Consider the following 8,212-nt stretch of genomic DNA (forward strand, 5'->3'; position numbering starts at 1 on the left):
CAGGCTCAAACGCCCAACTCCCTCACTATCTGGGGCTGAAAAGTTCCTGTGGCTGGGGCCTAGGCAGCCTCTCAAACCAACTGACCCCAGGACTTGCTGCTTGTATTTTAAGCAGCTTGCCACTTGTGGTTAAAATGGACCATAGCCCGGAGGTGCTCACTCTTCCCATGGATCAAATCTTGTCCTGGGATTTTTCATTGCATCTTCTCAAATTGTCCCAGGAAGATCTTGGTTGTGCCCCTATTCTTCTTTATCTCCATCCACACTTTGTTTGCCCTAAGGTACAATTTTAACTCTTCTGTGGGGGAAAATCCTGAGAGCTTAGAATTTTCTGGCCTACTCCCAGAATCCTTTCAGCACTCTTCTTTTAAGCGATAGTAAGCAGGAAACTGGCTTGAACCTAAAACATACATATACACAGACACACACATACACACATGTGCCCAAGTGAGCACACATGCCTAACTCCTAAATCAGGAATATTGGCGGGGGGGGGGGGGGCTGATAGTTATAATTCTAGTCTGGTTTCCTTTCTCAGATGAGAGCAATGTAACCAGTCCTTTTTCCTGCTCCTCTCCAAGCTGGAATCAAAATGTCCCTGAAGGGGGCGGGGTGGGGCAGAAGATTCTAGAGGTATCTAACTTACATGGCCAACACACTTAATACATATAAAGTTAAATCAAGTCAAATAGCTTTTATTAAGTGCCTAGTATGTGTCAGGAGTTGTACTAAGCACTGGGGGTGCAAAGAACGGCAGAAACAATGACATCAACTTCTGCTCTCAAGGAGTTCATGGTCTAATGAGGGAAATAGCAGGCAAACGAACGGGTAGGTACAAATGAGATATACAGAGGATAGAGTGAAATGATCTTAGTGGGAAGATACTAGCATGAAGGCAGACAGGGAAAGGCAATTTGCAAAAGGGAGTCCAGGAGACACAGATGAAGAGGGAAAGAATCCCAGGCACGAAGGAGAGCCAGTGAAAATGCAAGGCGGCCCATGATGGAGTTTCTTGTATAAGGAACAGCAAGGGTGCCAGCATCATTGGACCTCAGAGTACATAGAGAGAAGCAAGGTGTAAGAAAGGTAGGGAAGCTCAATCCAAATGGAAGGGTTTATATTTGATCCTGTAGGTAAGACTAGAATTTACTGACTGGGGGTCAAATGATACGGTCAAATTTATACTTTAGAAAGATCAACTTGACAGCTGAGTGAGAATGGACTAGAATGGGGAGAGATTTTGAAGCAGGGGGACAACCCAGAAGGTTATTGCAGTAGTCTAAGAGTGATGTGGTATGAACCTTTATCATGCAGTGACTGCATCAGAGTAGAGAAAAAGAAGATATATACAAGAGATATCACAAAGTTAGAATTAACAGGACTTGGCAACTGATTGGATTTGGGGGCAGAGTTTGAGAGAAAGTAAAGAGTCTAGGATAACACTTAGTGTGCCAGCCTGGGCAAAAAACTATGGGAGGTAATAGGAGAGTTAGCAGAAAGAGAAATTTTAGGGAAGGAGGGAAAATATTGAGTGCAGTTTTAGTAGTGCTGATTTTAAGATGTCTCTAGTACTCCAGGTTAAGATGTCCAATAGGCAGTTGGAAAAATAAAACAAGAAGTCAGTTGAGAGATTAGGGCTAGATGAATGGATCTGAGAATTTAACACATGGGAGTTATTGAATCACTAAACCAAAAAAGGACATAGAGAGAAGAGAAGGCTTAGGACAGATTTGTGACAGGCAGTTAAATCACAGTTAGCTAGGGAGACTTAGATAAAGATCCAGCAAGGGAAACTAAAACAGCTGTCAGGCAGAAGGAGGAGGAGAAGAAAGGACAATGTTGTGAAAACAGAAAGAATAGAATATTAAAGAGAGGAAGCTGATCAACATTGGTAAAAGTTGCTGAGTGGTCAAGAAGGATAAAGATTAAGAAAAAAGGCTACTAGATTTGGTAATTAACAGATCATTGGTTATGCAAATCAAATCACTAACAAAAGAGAAATGCATATCAAAACAACCCTGAAGTTCCACCTCATATCCTGCATATTGACAAAAATGACAAAAGATGAAAATAGGTAATATTGGAGGGGTTGTAGAAAGAAACCACACTGGTGCACTGTTGGTGGAGTTGTAAATCAGCACAACTACTTTGGGGATGGCTAGGTGGTATAGTAGATAGAGTGCTGGCCCTGGAGTCAGGAGGACCTGATTTCAAATTTGACTTCCAACACTTACTAGCTGTGTGACTCTGGGCAAGTCACTTAACCCTGTTTGCCTCAGTTTCCCCATCTGTAAAATGAGTTGGAGAAGGAAATGGCAAACCAGTTCAGTATCTTTGCCAAGAAAACTCCAAATGGAGTCACAAAGAGTCAGACATGACTGATCGACAAGAAAAACAACAGCTATTTTGGAAAGCAACTTGGAGTTCTGAAAATAACATGATTAAAACATCCCTACTTGTTGACCCAGAATTGTCATTGTTAGATTTAGACTCCAAAGAGGCCAATGATAAGAAAATCCACATATACACCAAAATATTTGTATCAGCACGTTTTTGTGATGGTAAAGAACTGGAAACAAAATGGAGGTTTTTCAACTGGGGGATAGCTAACCTAACTGTAGTACATGAAACTGATGGAATATTACTGTATGTAAAAAATTATGAATATAAAAAGGATCATGGGAATATCTGTATGAACTGATGCAAAATGAATTAAGCAATGTACAAAATTACTATAGGAATGCAAACAGAATCATGCAAACAGTCAAAAGTGAATGTTGAAAAATCATACAAAACAAACATGATTTGAAAAATCCCCATTGACAGAGGCAGGAGGCCTAAAAGAGTTGCACAATAAGTCCTGGGCCAATGCCAGCCATCCTGGCTTTTGTCTTGCCCCCGGATTTCTATGACTCTGGAGGAGAGAGGGATGCTGAGGACTGCATAACTCTACCTCACTTAAATTCAATTCACTAGCAAATCAAGACATCACCCTCATGATGTCACTGGTCCTCTTTTGAGAGCAAAGGATGAACAACAATTCAAAGATTAATTATCCAGACAAAGTAGGGCAAAATTTTCCACTATGATTATATGCCTGAAAGAATTTAGTACATTCATTCCCTTCTTTCTATGTGTCCTCCCTCATTGTCTTTACACAATCTACCATACAAAGAGAAGAAAAAAACAGACTTTGAAAGCAACTTAAAAATTTAAATGGCCTGAGACTATCTATTTGGTTAATTACCATTCTAAATTCAATATCAAAATGTCATTGAGAGTAAAACCTCTTCTACAAAACAGAAGTTTATCACAATTAGTTAACACTGATATTTCTAGATCAATTATACCAGACATACATTGTGTATAGGTCTTAGCAGTAGCCACTCAGAGAGTAAACCAAGTATAACCAAAGCCTCCAAAGCTTCATGGCAAAAAGAAAAAATCAATTTTTATTGATGAGGCTTGAATCCACTATAAATGCCATGTAAAAAGCCACTTAACCTAAGTACATTATAAGACAGAATTGACCAACAGAGGGTTCCTGTGCACCATTAATCAAACAGAATAAACAATAACTCTCCAATATGTTCTTCTAATGTGTCATGACATCCTCTTTTCTCATATTTCCCCTCTGCTTAAGTAAAGACTCTGCTCCACACTTTTTGGTGTATTGTAGTCCAGATTTCTCTCTAACTTTATTCCAGATTTCATGGTTAAATTTCCTGTCCTCCCACCAGAACTGCCCCATGATGAAGAATTATATGAACTGATGCAGAGTCAGGTACATAGAACTGGGGGAAACTATATACACAATGACAAAAATATGAAAGGGAAGAACAAGACAGAAAGAAGGAAGGAAGGAAGGAAGGAAGGAAGGAAGGAAGGAAGGAAGGAAGGAAGGAAGGAAGAAAGGAAGGAAGGAAGGAAGGAAGGAAGGAAGGAAGGAAGGAAGGAAGGAAGGAAGGAAGGAAGGAAGGAAGGAAGGAAAAGAAACACAGAAAGACAGAAAGAAGGAGAAAGAGAGAGAAAGAGAAAGGAAAAAAGGAAGGAAGGAAAATGGGAAAAAGGAAGGAAAAAAAGGACAAAAAAAGAAAGGAAGGAAGGAAGGAAGGAAGGGAGGGCAGACAAGGAAAGAAAGGAAAGGAAGGAAAAGAAGGAAAGAAAGGAAGGAAGAAAATGCTATATAATTATAATGGTCAAGCTTAGCCCAGAAAAGAGATGGAATAAAATGCACTTCAACATTTCTTTGCAAAGGGGATGGATTGTGGTGTAGAACTTTGCATGCATTGTCATACTAGCTTAACTGAACTGGTTGATTTTGGCTTAGTTTAGTCCCTCTCTGGGTAAGGTGCTCCTAGGTCTATATGTTCTGGTAGTTTCTCTGCTGAGCTCCAGTCACACATAATTCAAACTTGATGTTCGGTACATATTTCAAACTCAACATGTCTGAAGCATTATTATCTTTCCCCTAAAATCAGCCTCTCTTCTAAACTTCCAGGATATTATTTGGGCATTGAAGTCCATCCTTGCTGTCGCACAGGTTCATAACCTTGCGTCTTTCTTGACTCCTCTCTCTCACTCATCCCACATATTCAATTGGTTGTCAAAATGTGTTATTTCTATTTCCACAGCATTTTCCTCTGCTTCCAGTCACTGCCCTATCCACAGTCACCACCACCACTACCATCAGGGCCCTAGTCATCTCTCACATGGACTATTTCAACAGCTTCCTAACTGGTGTCCTGGTCTCAAGCCACTCTCCCCCCTCCATTCCATTTCCCACACAGCAGCTAAAGTATGCTTCTGACTGTCACCCTCCTTCCTGCCCCCTCAATAAACTCTAATGGCTCCCTTAATCTTTAGGATCCAACACAATCTCCTCTGGTTTTCATTCAAAGATGTTCTATAACCCAACCCCTTCCTATCTTTCCAGTCTTCTTACACATTAGTCTTAAGCAAGCACTTTGAGGTACAACCTTATAAATTTCTTTTTTTTTTTTCCTTTTTTTCTTCCCTCCCCTCTCTACCAGTGAGAGAGCTACCATTAGACACAAATATTCATATACATATATATATAAATTTTATTATGTATTTTTAAAGAATAGCGAGTTATATATAGCAGATTTGCAATTCCATGTGCAGTTCCATCTTTTTTATTATATTATGTTATGGAAATGCTTGTTTTATTCTGTAAAATAAAAATAAAATAAATATTTCAAAAAGGTACAGCCTTGTAGACCTTCTTACCACTCCTTACAAATGGCGTGCCATCCTTGTTTCTGCTTTTGCACTAGCTGTCCCCCATGCTGAGGAAACTGTCCCCTCCTCACTTCAACCTCTTAGAAAGAATCCTTGGCTTTCCTCAGCTTAAGTGCCACCTTCAGCCCATCTCTGTTACCTAGCTGCCACTCACTAAGAGAACTCTAAGGGAACTCTGTACCTACTCTGCACTTATCTTGTATATGCCTATATATGTGTGTATTTCTCCCTCATAGACTAAGCTCCTTGAGGGCAAGGACTACTACTTTTTCTACCTCCCCTGCTTACCACAATACTGGCAAGACAGCAAGTACTTAATAAATTCTCATCGATTTATTAAGTGACTGGGGAGGCAGAAGCATAGATTTAGAAACAAAGATCACTTTAAAACAAAAGATATCAATAACAATTTTTTTAAAAAAAGCAGAACTTCATATAGTTCTCTGGGGGCTGCTTATCTACTTCTCCTCTCCCACCTCCCCCCTTTTAAGAAATAAGGGAACAGGAAAAATTTAAAGGTACATAATAATTCAATTCAATAAACATTTATTAAGGGCACTGTAAATCAGAGAGATAAGAAGTGGATCCTACTTTCAAGAAGCTTACAATCCAAACAAACAATTATACAATTAACAATGTATAAATAATTAACAATACAACCAATTAACTGATAAATGTTTATTAACTCACTAGAATAGGCTAAGTGCAAAGTAGAGATTTGAATAAAGTGCTTTTGAAGTTTAATCTTATGACCATAGGGGTTATTATTACATAGATTCAGGTAGGTTATATGCATGTATATACATACATATATACATATTTATATATCTCTCTGCACGTATATCTATACACACATATGTATTCTTATTGCTACCATTGCTCCAAGAATGCTTGAAGAAACCATAAACTGCCAGATACTATACATTCTTTCCTCTCTCTTCCCCTTTCCCTTCCCCTCCTTTTTCTTTCCCTCCTTTCTTTATTCTTCACCAAAGGAAGGTATCTGCTCTGATAGCTAATTCTAGTCCATCAAAATGTATCTTATCATCTTGAAGATTAGACTAGGCCAGACCTTCCTCAGAGATTTGAGGAAAATGAAAAAGGGAAACCAAAATTGGGATTTGATAAGAAAGAGGTCCTGCTAGGGTTTCCAATTGCCAGCTGGGCATTGGGGAAGGCAAGCTAGGTGGAAAAGGGAGGAGGTGAGCAGAAATTGCTACAAATTGTAAACAAGGAGCTCAATCCTCGTGATTGACAGATTCTACCAGGATGGCCCAAGGGAGCCAATTAGTGCCTGTTTCTATGGTGGGTTTGGCCAAGGAAACCTCTGCGCAGACACCCACTTGCTCTACCTCCCCCAGAGGTGGGGAGGAAGGCTCCTCTAATCAGGTTTCCAAAATGTCTTTCTACAGACATGAAAGGAAGGCCCTGTCTGTCAAAACCCAGCATGTGTGACCAGTGCCCAGAGGCACAAAAGGAATCTGTTCTATGGAAAACCGAAGGATGGCTTTCTTGAAATCGGTCTGCTTTAGAGAATCACCTCATCTGAAATGGAGACATTTTCCCAAATAGTCATCTCTCCTTGTTTTTCCTGGCTCATCTGCTTTGTTCCTCCATATGGGAGATTTGCACTGCAAAGCAGGGAACTCCACCCTTTTGGTTCCTTAGCAGTGGCAGCCTCCTTGTGCCAGATTCTAACCTGCTGCTGCAGCTTTGACCAGAGCGATAAAGGGAATCTCATAAGTGGACCAAAAAATGGAATCACAGGGAAGAGATGGTGAATTTAGCTGAAGAATTGCTGCTTGGTGGGGGTGGGTGCACCGTCTCTCAAGAAACAAAAATACTGTTCCTAGATCCTTCTCTCTACCTGTAATGAAAGAAACAAGGAACGGCAGCTCTTTAGAGTATGTGACGCAAAATTTGGCAATGTCTGAGAAGCAACTTAGCCAGATTCATTTCTGCAGCCTACTCTTCCATAAGGTTTTGACTGCCTTGAGGCACTCGCTTAGAAATCCGAGACACATAGGTTTCAGGAAGCCTGCCAGTCTAGGATACAGTGCAGGAAAAGGAGTGTGAAAGACTTGTGCTCAAATACTATGTCAGATACTACCTTTGTTATTCTGAACAAGTCATTTAGTGTCACTTATCTTCTAGTGCCTCCTCTGTGAAATGTGCATAATAACAAAAGTTTCTACATCATGGTGCTGTGAAAATCAGGTGTTGTGTGTATATATGCACACACATATGTACATATATGTCACTTTGCAAACCTTTAAAACAGTATATAAATGTTCACTATTATTTATAAATATCTAAAGGATCTCCTCCAACCATTTTAATAGTATGAAGTCTGTTGTCTTACTAGCCTACCCTCATGTACCACCTCTTATTCTCTGCTAGGCATAGCCACATACCCTACTGTATGTCAATAAATACACATGTATGTGTTACACATTTATGAGTTGTATGTGCATGTGTTACACATGTCCATCTAGGTAGGTTGTGTACATATGTATACTGACATCCAGTCAGGCATGTAGGCATATGAATGGGAGAGAATAAATAGTGGTACATGAGGGTAGGCTGGAAAAAGAGCAAAGCTAGTACTATGTATAACAACTACTCACATTCACATATATGTACATATATCTATATATAAAGACATATTAAGTGCAGGAAACTGTTCTAAAGGCTACAGGGAAGGCAAAACACGTCTTAAGTCTAATCATTCAATCAAACAGCATTTATTAAGTGCTTCTCAAGTGCCAGACACTAAAAATACGAAGATAAAAACTAATACAGTCTAGGTGGGGAGACAGAAGAGCCTCTGATCTTTTAATTTTGATGGATCCATGACTTCCTGAGGGTATATGCCCCCTCTGCCATTGGAGACTATGACTCTTCCACATTTTGTCAGGAGACCTCCTGTTTAACTGTCCTTATGAGTGGC

Source organism: Trichosurus vulpecula, chromosome 1 (genome assembly GCF_011100635.1).
Source record: "Trichosurus vulpecula isolate mTriVul1 chromosome 1, mTriVul1.pri, whole genome shotgun sequence".
NCBI classification, from domain to species: Eukaryota; Metazoa; Chordata; class Mammalia; order Diprotodontia; family Phalangeridae; genus Trichosurus; species Trichosurus vulpecula.